The 11,383-nt window shown below is 51.9% G+C and overlaps 1 pseudogene; it reads left to right on the top strand.

The window, feature by feature from the left end:
- The first annotated feature begins 6,893 nt into the window (after positions 1-6,893).
- LOC119923800 lies at positions 6,894-7,837 on the top strand (annotated as a pseudogene).
- The last annotated feature ends 3,546 nt before the right edge of the window (positions 7,838-11,383 follow it).

The following is an 11,383-nucleotide window of genomic DNA, read 5'->3' on the forward strand; positions in this document are numbered from 1 at the left end:
AGTCCCAGAGTCCTAAACTTCTGTGCTGCAGGAATTACGGAGCCCCAGTGTTCAGGATCACAGAGACCCAGGAGCCCCAAAGCCCCAGAGTCCCAAATCTGATGCGCCTACAGATCCCCAGAGCCCATAAAGCAACATAACTCTGAACCCTGAGAGCGCTCGAGTCCCCAAAACCCAAGGAGCCCCCCCGACCCCAGAGCCCCAGACACAGGAGCCCCAGGTTCCAGGAGCCCCAAAACCCTAGGAGACCCAAAACCCAAATACCCAGAGCGTGATTGCCCCAGGAGTCCCAAGGCCACAGAGCCCCAAGAGCCAGAGGCCCGGAGTCACAGGAGCCTCACAGCCCCAGGTGCCCCAGGCACAGAGCCCCAATGTTTCTGGAGCACCATAGCACCAGAGCTCCAGATTCCCAGGGAATCAGGAGATCTGGTGTTCCAAGAACTGCATGAGCCCCAGAGTCGCAATGCCGCCGATCCCCAGGAGCCTCAGAACCCCAGAATCAAGAGCCATGGAGCCCCAGGAGCTCCAGGGTCACAGAGCTCAAATGCCACAATACCCAGAGTCCCAGGAGCCACAAATCCAAAGGACCCGAGAGTCCCAGGAGAACCAGATCCCCAGAACCCCTAGAGCCATAGGAACACGTGAAGCCCCAGAGCCCAAAGCCACAGATCCTCTGCACATGAGGAATGCCAGTGGCCCAGAGCTCTTGGAGTCCCAGTGTCTCAGAGCCCCACAGCACCGGGAGGGTGAGCTCCTAGACCCCCAGAGTCCCAGAGCCCCAGGATCCCAGAAACCCCCAAGGAAGGAGTCCCAGAGTCCCAGGAACCACAGAGTCCCCGTTGCCCCAAAGCCCAATAGCCCCAGATTCCCCAGGCCCTGGCGGCCTGAAGTCCAAGAACCCTAGGAACCCCAAAAACTCAGAGACCCAGAGCCCCAGGAACCCCAAGGTCCCAGGTGTCCCAGAGCCCAGAACCCCAGATTCTCAGAGCCCAAGTGTTCAATGCCCCAGAGCCCCAGAGCCCCAGGAGCCCTGAGCCCGAGATCCTCGGATCATTAGGGCACCTGAAGTCTGAGAGTTCTAGGAGCCCCAGAGCTCCAGAGGCCTCTAACACAGAGACCTTTACCTCCAGAAGCCCTTTAGTCATGAGAACCCCAGAAGCCCCTGAGCCCCAGAGCCCCAGATCCCCAGAAACCCCGGAGTAACAGAACCTCAGAAGCCCCAGAGTCCAGAGTACCAGGTCCCCAGGTCCCCACGGTCCCAGAGCCCCAGTGCACAGGAATCATGAAAAACCTAGGATCAACAGTGCTCCATGAGCTTCGAAATCCAGAGACCTAGATCCCCCGGAGCCCTGGAGTCCCAGGAACACCAGAAACCCAGATCCTCAGAGCTCTAGGAGCCCTGGAGTCCCATGAACCCAAGAAACACAGAGCTCCAGAGCCTCAGTGCCCTAGAGGCCCCAGACCCCAGGATTCACAGAGCCCAAAGATCCACAGAGCTCCAGGAGCCGGAGCCCAGATCCCTAGTGTCCCAGGATTCTCCAAGCCTCTGAACCCCAGATCCCCAGAGCTTCAAGAGTCCTGGAGTCACAGTAACCCCAGGAACCCTATTGACCCAAAGCTCCAGGAGACCTATAGTCCCAGGATTTCTGGAGTCCCAGGAACGGCATGAACCCCAGCTACCCAGAACCCTGGAGCCCCAGATTCCAGAGTCCCAGAGCCCCAGGATCCCCAAGGCTCCGTTGACTCATAATCCCATCAACCCCAGAGCACCGGAGTCCCAATAACCCCAGGGTCTCAGAGCCCCAGAGCCCCAGAACCCCAGGCATGCCAGAGCCCAAGAGCCCAGAGCTCCAGAGTCCCAGGAGCACCAAAGACCCAGAGCCCAGATCCCCTCTTCCCAGATACCCTCAGAGGCCTAATTCCCTGGAACACTCGAGGCCCCAAAACCCCAGGAGCCCCCAAACCCTAGCACCCCAGAATACTGGAGCCCCATGAGCCCCAGAGCCACAGAGCCTCAGAGTTTCAGAGCTCCAGGATACCGAAGGTCCCAGAGCCGAAAAGTTCCAGGATCCCTAGAACCCCAGGGGTTACAAGGGCCCAGAGCCCGGGAGCTCTAGGGTTCCCAGAACTCAAATCCCAGAGACCCGAGAGCCGCAAATCCCCAGATCCCCAGATCCACTGTGCTCCTGGAGAGCCAGAGGCCCAGAGTACAGAGCTCTAAACACCCGAGAGCCCCAGAGCCCCTGAAGTCTAGGAGCCCTGAGACCCAGGAGCAGTGCCATTCCAAAAGTCCCGTCTCAAAGACTCAGAATCCCAGAACCTCAGGAACACCAGTGCTACAGGAGCACTTAGACCCCTTAGTTCCAGAACCCCAGGTGGACCAGAGTCACAGGTTCCCCAGAGGTTCCGAGCCTCAAGAGCACCAGAGTCCTGGAGTCCAGAGCCCAAGACCCAGGAGCCCCAAGGCCTAAGAGCCACACAGCACTGAAAGCTCAAGGACCCCAGCAGTCCCAGAGCTCTAGGAGTGTGGGGGCCCAGAGACCCAGATCCACAGAAGCCCTGGAGTCCCAAGAGTTTACCAGGATGCCCAGAAAACCAGGGCCTCACAGCCCCAGAGCCCCAGGAGCCCCAGGCTCCTCCTCCACCTGTTCGTGGCTATCCTACTCCACCTGGTCCTGGTCCTTTCCTCAGCCTTGTCATGGCCCGCGTCCTCCGCCTGATCCTGGCCCACCTCCGAAACCTAGTCAAGGCTCTCCTCTTCCACCTTTTTCTGGCCCTCCTCCCTCACCTGGTACTGACTCTCCTTCGCATGGTCCTAGCTCTTCTTCTCCTCCTTTTCCTGGCCTACCTCTATGGCCTGGTCCTGTCCCTGGCCTACCTCCATGACCTGGTTCTGGCCCTTCTCGTTCACCTGGTCCTAGCTCTCCTCCTTCACCTGGTAATGGCTCTTCTCCTCTGCCTTGCCCTGGCCCTCCTCCTTCGTCTTGTCCTGACCCTCCTCCTCCACCTGGTCCTGGCCTGCTCTTCTGCCTTGTCCTGGCCAACCTCATCCTGTTCCTGGCCCTTCTCAACTACCTGGTCCTGGCCCTCCTTCTCTATCTGGTCGTGGCCCTTCTCCTCCACCTGGTCCTGGTCCTCCCCTCTGCCATGTCCTGGTCCACCTCCTCGACCTGCTCCTGGCCTTTATCATCTACCTGGTAGTGGCCCTCCTCCTTCAATTTGTAGTGGATCTCCTTTTCTGCCTGGTCCTGGCTCTCCTACTCGGTCTGGTCCTGACCCTCCTCTCTATCTGGTCCTTGTCCTCCTCCACAGGCATGTCCTGGCCCTCCTTCTCTGTCTTTTCCTGGCCCACCTCCTCGGCCTGGTCTTGACTCTTCTCGTCCACCTAGCCCTGGTCGTTCTTCTCCACCTGGTAATTTCTCTCCTTCTCCACCTAGGCCCGACCCTCTCCTCTGCCTTTTTCTGGCCCACCTCCTCGACCTGGTCCTGGCCCTTCTCATTTACGTGGTCGTGGTTCTCCTCCTTCACCTGGAACTGGCTCTCCTTGTCCTCCTCGTCCTGGTCCTACTACTTTGCCTGGTCCTGACCCTCCTATTCTGTTTAGTCCTGGTCCTCCTCCGCCGGATGGCCCTGGCACTCCTCCTTCAGCTGGTACTGGTATTGGTACTGCTCCTTTTACACCTGGTCCTGATCCTCCTCCTCTGCCTGGTCCTGGACCTCTTCCTCCGCCTCATCCTGGCCCTGCTCGTATACCTGGTCCTGGCCCTCCTCCTTAACCTGGTCATGGCCCTCCTTCTCCACCTGGTCCTAGTCCTCCTCCTCCTCCATCTGGTCGTAGCCCTCCTACAACACTTGGTCATGACAGTCCTTCTATGCTGTTCCTGGCCCTCCTCCATCTGGTCTTGCCCCTCTCCCCCTGCCATTTCCTGGCCCACTACCAAACTTGGTCCTGGCCCTTCTCATCTACCTAGTGGTGGCCCTCCTCCTTCACCTGGTATTGGCTCTCATTTTCTGCCTGGACCTGACCCTGCAACTCCGCCTGGTCCTGATCCTCCTATTCTGTTTGGTCCTGTCCCATCTCCTCTACCTGGTTCTTGTCCTCCTATCCTGCCTGGTACCGACTGTCTTACTACACTATTCCTGTCCCTCCCGCTCCCCCTGGTCCTGACCGACCTCCTAGGCCTGGTCCCGGTCCTTATCTTCTGCCTTGTCCTGGTCCACCTCCTTGGCCTTGTGCTGGCACTCCTCGTCCACCTGGCTCTGGACCTCCTCCTCCATCTGGCCGTAGCCCCCCTCCTCCACCTGATTCTGGTCGTCTTCTTCCACTTGGTCCTGGCCTTCCTACAACACATAGTCAACACAGTCTTTCTAGGCTGTTTCTGGCCCTCCTCTTCTACTTCGTCATGGACAACTCGTTTGCTTTGTCTTAGCCCACCTCCTCGACCTGGTACTGGCCCTTCTCATCTACCTAGCCGTGGCCCTCCTCCTACACCTGGTACTGACTCTCCTTTTCTGCCTGGTCCTAGCCCTCCTGCTCTGCCTGGTCCTGATCCTCATACTCTGCCTACCAAGTGCTTACCACAGTGCTGTTAGTGTTCAGAAAATACCAGTGAGTGATTGACCAGTCTTTCTCCCTCTCCTGGTTCTTTCTTCTTGCTCTCTCTACCACTGCCTCTCTTTCTTTCTCTCTCCTCTCTTTTCCTCTCTCTCCCTCTCCATGTTTCTGTCTCTATCTTTGTGTGTGAAGAAGGGAATGCGAGTCGATCTCAGAATGATTCCATGGATCATAAAGGGTTTACAGACATATGCACTGCCTCCCACAACAATCCCGAATGCACCGCACACACCGTTCAGTTCCACATGACATCAGTACCCAGTGGACCTTCAGAAAGGAAGTAGTAATATTAGAATGAATGTCATACATTTTTGTCCCAAAGACATCACATCCCCACTCTCACAAAACCTCGCATGGTCTTTGGGAGGCAGATAGGTGCTCAGGTTCTGCGCCACGTTTCACAGATTGGGACCAGAGAGGATAAGTAGCTTGCCTATACTCTCACAGAGACTAGTTCAAATATCCTGACTGAACTCTAGGACTGAGGAAGAACTGGCTGATTTGATCACTGTATGTAGCTCAGCAGGATAATTCTAGCCACAGAATCCACTCTGGGGTCTGAATTATCTGGTTTAATTAGCTAACCTGATCAAACGAATTATGACCTCACCAGATCTCCACTTCCCTTGGTGTGGGATAATCATATTTGGGAATTGAGTAGCAGTAACAGCAGTCATAGAAACTGCATTTATTGAGGGACGACTGTGCTAAGCACTTGGGAAATACAAACAAGCAAGTGACACATTCCTGCTTCTCATCAGCCCTCTCTCCTTCCATCCCCAAATCCCACCCAGATTTTTCAGACCTTGAGGATTATGCAGAACCATATACAGGGTGAGTTCATGCTACTGAGATCTTTTCGGGCCTCCTTCTGTCTCCTCACTGTCAGTATCTCCCTCAGCCATGGATTCTGAAAATCCTCCAGGGATTGACCCTGCCTTCCCTTCCTCTAATATCCCATTCTATGCCCTCACACCCTATATGGCAGAAGTTCTTATTTATTCACTCAATCGTATTTATTGAGTGCTTACTCAGCTTAGTCGGTGTGCACAGCACTGTAGTAAGTGCTTGTAAAGTACAATTCAGCAATAAAGAGAGACAATCCCTGCCCACACTGGGCTTACAGTCCAGAAGGGGAGAGACTGGCATCAAAACAAGTAAACAGGCATCAGTATAAATAAGTAGAAATATAGGTATATACATATTAAAACACGTAAACAGGCATTAATATAAATAAATAGAACTGTAGATATATGCATAAGTGGTGTGGGGCTGGGAGAGAGGAGTAGACCATAGGTATTTATTACCTTTGAGGCAACGTGGCAACGTGGAGGGGAGGGTCAGCTGAGGAAAAGGGGGGCTTAGTCCGGGAGGGCCTCTTGGAAGAGGTGAGCCTTCAGTAGGGCTTTGAAGGGGGAAGTGTGCTAGTTTGGTGGATTTGAGGAGGGTGGGTGATCCAGTGGTAGGACATGAGCCAGGGGTCGATGTCGGGACAGGTGAGAATGAAGCACAGTGAGAAGGTTAGCACCAGGGGAGCAGAGTGAGCGGGCTGGAATGTAGAAGGATAGAAGGGAGGTGAGGTAAGAAGGGGCAAGGTGATGGAAGGCTTTGATGCCAATAGTGATGAGTTTTTGTTCGATATAGAGGTTGATAGGCAACCGCTGGAGATTTTTAAGGAGAGGGGTGGCATGCCCAGAATGTTTCATGAGTGAATTATATTTTCATCAAGCTCTCTTTCACAGTCATGCTCTAGACATACTAACCCCAACCTACTTCCTCCACCAACTACTACCTAGACTGATCTTCATTCCACATGCAGCTTTCCCACTCATAGTGCTTCCTTTTTCTAACCCGCACCCCAGTGCTCCATCTCCCTTCTCAGTTTACATTACTGTCAGAACTAAAGACAGATTTCCTCTTAGATTAAGAGAACCTGGTGTGGAACCAGGATGGTGTCTGATCTGATTATTTGCTATCTACCCCAGGGCATAGCACAGCACTTGAGCACACAGGGAGAGCTCAATAAATACCTGCATTCTTATTTTTTAGTTTCCCCTCACTTACTCAAATTAACTCAAATTTAACCTGACAATTATAGTAAGCACTTTCTAATGATTTGTCTCCCTCTCTCCCACCCTCTTTCTCAACTCTCTAATCCCCATATAAGTTCAGCTGCCAGACCTTTGCTCATCCTAGACATGACAAACGGTGAGCTGGTCTTTATTCTCCTCGCTCTGGTTTCTCTTTTGTCCTGCAGTTGTCCTAAAGGTGAGCCAGCATGGACCTGGCCAATGGGAGTTCCTCACTAAACTTCATCCTGCTGGGCTTCTCAGACCAGCCCTGGCTTGAGCTGCCCCTCTTTGTGATCTTTCTCGTCTCCTACTTCCTGATCATCCTGGGAAGCGTGACCATCATCCTGCCGTGTCGGGTGAACTCACGACTCCACACCCCCATGTACTTCTTCCTCACCACCCTCTCCTTTCTATATCTCTGTTACACCACCACTACCGTCCCTCAGATGCTAGTCAAACTTCGCAGCACACACAGAACCATCAAGCTATGGTGGCCGTGTGGGTCAAATCTTCATCTTTCTGGCTTTGGGCTCCAATGAATGTATCCTCCTGATGGCCATGTCCTCTGACCGCTTCGTGGCCATCTGCCAACCCCAGCATTACTCCACTATTATGCACTACAGGCTTTGCTTCCAGCTAGTAGCCATCTCATGGTTCAGTGGGGGTCAGCACCTCAGTGCTCCAGTCCACATGGACACTGAAGATGCCCTGCTGTGGCTGCTACCGAGTGAATAACTTCTTCTGCGAGGTGCCTGCCCTGCTCAAGCTGTCCTGTGTCAATACCGTGGCCAATGAGGCAGAGCTCTTCTTCAACAGCTTCCTCTTCCTCCTGATCCCCATGACCCTCATCCTGATCTCCTACTGCTTCATCGTCCGGTCCGTGCTGAGGATCCCACTAGCGAAGGGCTGCCGTTGGGACTTCGAGCCCTGTGTTTCTCACTTGCTTGTGGTTTTACTCTTCTTTGGGACGGCCAACTACATGTACCTGCAGTCCCTGTCCCCCATCTCACTGGAGCGTGGAAAGGTGATCTCTCTCTTCTATGGGATCAACACCTCCATGTTGAATCCCATCATATACTCTCTGAGGAATAAGGATGTGCACCGTGCTTTCCTGGGACTTGTGTCTAAGGTTCCCTCCCTCAAGGTGTGAGAAGCCTCCTTGGGAAGGTGTGACCAGTGTGATAAGACCTGGGTTTCAGAATCCCCTTTCACTGGCTGGTAAGAGATGAGAGATAGAAAGAACAAGCCAAGATACATTTTTTGTTTAAAAAGGGAAGGATCTTTATATCTTTATTGAGTCCCCTGTGTACAGACACAAGAAGAGTATCATAAAAAGGAAGGAGCAGAAACTTAAGGCCTAAAAAGCAGGCTCCCCAAGATCATCTAATATAATTCATTACAACACGGTTTAATGTCTGCGTTCACCTAGTCAATTCAATATGTTAGCAAATTAATTACAACATGGCCTGAGTCACTGGGCTCACCTAGGTCCAAAGCACTGTAGTGTGATTCATGGCCATAGCTTACTTGGATACCTCGGTCAAAGCACATTCAGTACAAACATCAATCACAAACACAGCCAGCAGCTACTCAGATTCCACTTGGTCAAAGGTGCATTCAGTGCAAAAACGGTAGTGAGCTATCTGGCTCACCTAGGTCGAAGTTTAGGTTGAGGGGGTCTACTCACATACAAATGAGGACCATCCATGTGCCCCATCTTCCTAGAAATGCCATCATAGAAAGGGGTTCCAAACTCTGTGTAGAGGAGAGTGTTAGACTAGCTAATGGTGATCTTGTCCTGATACAAAGAGCTGTTCTCTGGGTTCGACTCTTATGGGGTCTAGTATGGCTGAGCTCTGCCTTGTTTTGCTCACTCCAGGGGGAGGCTAAGTGAATACTACTTCCTTATCTTATCTCTTTATCAGCATCCATGGTCAGATGTAGGCCAGAGGCATCTGACTTCTAGACCGTGAGCCTGTTGTTGGGTAGGGACCGTCTCTATATGTTGCCAATTTGTACGTCCCAATCGCTTAGTACAGTGCTCTGCACACAGTAAGTGCTCAATAAATACGATTGAATAAATACGATTGAATGAATTCTCCTGGAGATAAGAAAGATATGTTACAGATTACCAAGTGTGCTAGCCTGGAGGTAATAGTGAATTGGCCAAAGAAGATGGATTCCAGGCCTTAGGCTGTCACAAAAGGAGGTAACCTTTGTGGCCTCCTCATTTTTAAAAGGATAGAGTGAAATTTATGATATTCAGAGATGTCAATCTCTGATGATAGTCGAGGCAGTGAAGCTTGATGCAAAAACCACGGTACTGGGCTCCAGGGAACTCTAATAAAACTAGCGGCAGCGTGGTCTGGTGGATAGAGCAAGGGCCTGGAAGTTAGAGCATGTGGCTGCTAATCCCTGCATCACCACTTGGTAGTCAAGTGACCTTGTAGAAGTCACATAACTTCTCTGTGCTTCAGTTTCGTTGTCTCTAAATGGAGAGGAAATAACTGCTCTCCCTATCTCTTAGACTGTGACATCCATGGGGGACAGGAATTTTGTCTGATTATCCTCTACACTAATCCATCACTTTACACTCTCCTTGGGCATATAGTAAATTCTTAATAAACACTACATTAAAAATAAACGTACTCCAAGAGTAAATTTATTATAGAGAAATTGAGTCCGAGGCATGACTTAATAACTTTCTAAAGCTATGCATGGTGAGTAGATTGCCGCAACATTGCCAAGATCCGCCCTTTCCTCTCCATCCACACCGCTACCCTTCTTGTTCAAGCTCTCATCCTATCCCGTCTGGACTACTGCATCAGCCTTCTCTCTGATCTCCCATCCTCATGTCTCTCCCCACTTCAATCCATACTTCATGCTGCTGCCCGGATTGTCTTTGTCCAGAAACGCTCTGGGAATGTTACTCCCCTCCTCAAAAATCTCCAGTGGCTACCAATCAATCTGCGCATCAGGCAGAAACTCCTCACCCTGGGCTTCAAGGCTCTCCATCACCTCACCCCCTCCTACCTCACCTCCCTTCTCTCCTTCTACAGCCCAGACCGCACCCTCCGCTCCTCCGCCGCTAATCTCCTCACCGTACCTCGTTCTCGCCTGTCCCGCCATCGACCCCCGGCCCACGTCATCCCCCGGGCCTGGAATGCCCTCCCTCTGCCCATCCGCCAAGCTAGCTCTGTTCCTCCCTTCAAGGCCCTACTGAGAGCTCACCTCCTCCAGGAGACCTTCCCAGACTGAGCCCCTTCCTTCCTCTCCTCCTCGTCCCCTTCTCCATCCCCCCATCTTACCTCCTTCCCTTCCCCACAGCACCTGTATGTATGTATATATGTTTGTACATATTTATTACTCTATTTATTCATTTTACTTGTACATATCTATTCTATTCTATTTATTCTATTTATTTTATTCTGTTACTATGCTTGGTTTTGTTCTCTGTCTCCCCCTTTTAGACTGTGAGCCCACTGTTGGGTAGGGACTGTCTCTATATGTTGCCAATTTGTACTTCCCAAGCGCTTAGTACAGTGCTCTGCACACAGTAAGCGCTCAATAAATACGATTGATGATGTTGATGATGATGATGATGATGATCCTCAGCCTAACAATGGCCTCTGCGTTGGGTCTGCCGGATTATGCTAAACCCTTCCACCTGTATGTACATGAGCGGCAAGGCGTACCCTCTGGCGTTCTCTGTCAGACTCTGGGTCCTCACTGTTGCCCAGTGGGCTATTACCCATCCCAGTTGGATCTTGTCATCCAGAAGCTGGTCTCTTGTTTATGGTACCTCCGTCTCCTATATGGTAACTCCTAGACGCCCGCGTTGTGCAAGACCTTTGTGATTCAAGGAGGAAATTCCCTTTTTTGGCCTAGTCCCTTTGCTAGACCACCTCCGTGAGTGGTTTCAGGGTTGGTTCTTGCGCTGGTTGGCTCCCGCCTTCATTATGATCGGAACTTTGCTCGTCACCTGCTGTGTACTGTCCTGTTCATTCATTCATTCAGTCGTATTTATTGAGCGCTTACTGTGTGCAGAGCACTGTACTAAGCGCTTGGGAAGTACAAGTTGGCAACATATAGAGACGGTCCCTACCCAACAGTGGGCTCACAGTCTAGAAGTCCTGTTGCCTTTCCTGCCTACGATTACCACTACTGCTGAGGAGTTCGAGGGCTTGTTATACATGGATGACCTCTTGTGATCCATGAGGGGTCGGGCGACTCTCAGGATTAAAGGGGGGAATTTGTTAGGAACTATTACCCTAGATTACTCCCATTTGACAGTATTGAGCGAGACGTTATGGTAAACAAGACATCTTATTAGGAGTTCCTGCTCAAGCAAACCGGCTAAACAAGTACACAGGGCGTTGTTGTTAAACTGTTACATTACCTGTAAGTCTGATTGTTTGAAGCTGCAATAAAGGCTGCAGTGGGAGATGGAATCGGGGCTGTTCGTCACTCGTACCCCACTGGGGTGAACGGGTGGATAACCATTTTCCTGCTTTTCTGCTCTAGTGACTTGTCCCTCTCGAGTCTTTCTTCCTTTGACCCTACCAGGGTCTTACTACACCCCTGATCACAACTTTGTCCTCTATCCTCCGACTAGTCACTCGTACCCCACTGGGGTGAATGGACTAGCCAGGATGTCACATTTCCAACAATGTCTGGATAGCGGGTGGGAGCTGTC

Source organism: Tachyglossus aculeatus, unplaced genomic scaffold (genome assembly GCF_015852505.1).
Source record: "Tachyglossus aculeatus isolate mTacAcu1 unplaced genomic scaffold, mTacAcu1.pri scaffold_266_arrow_ctg1, whole genome shotgun sequence".
Classification (NCBI taxonomy): domain Eukaryota; kingdom Metazoa; phylum Chordata; class Mammalia; order Monotremata; family Tachyglossidae; genus Tachyglossus; species Tachyglossus aculeatus.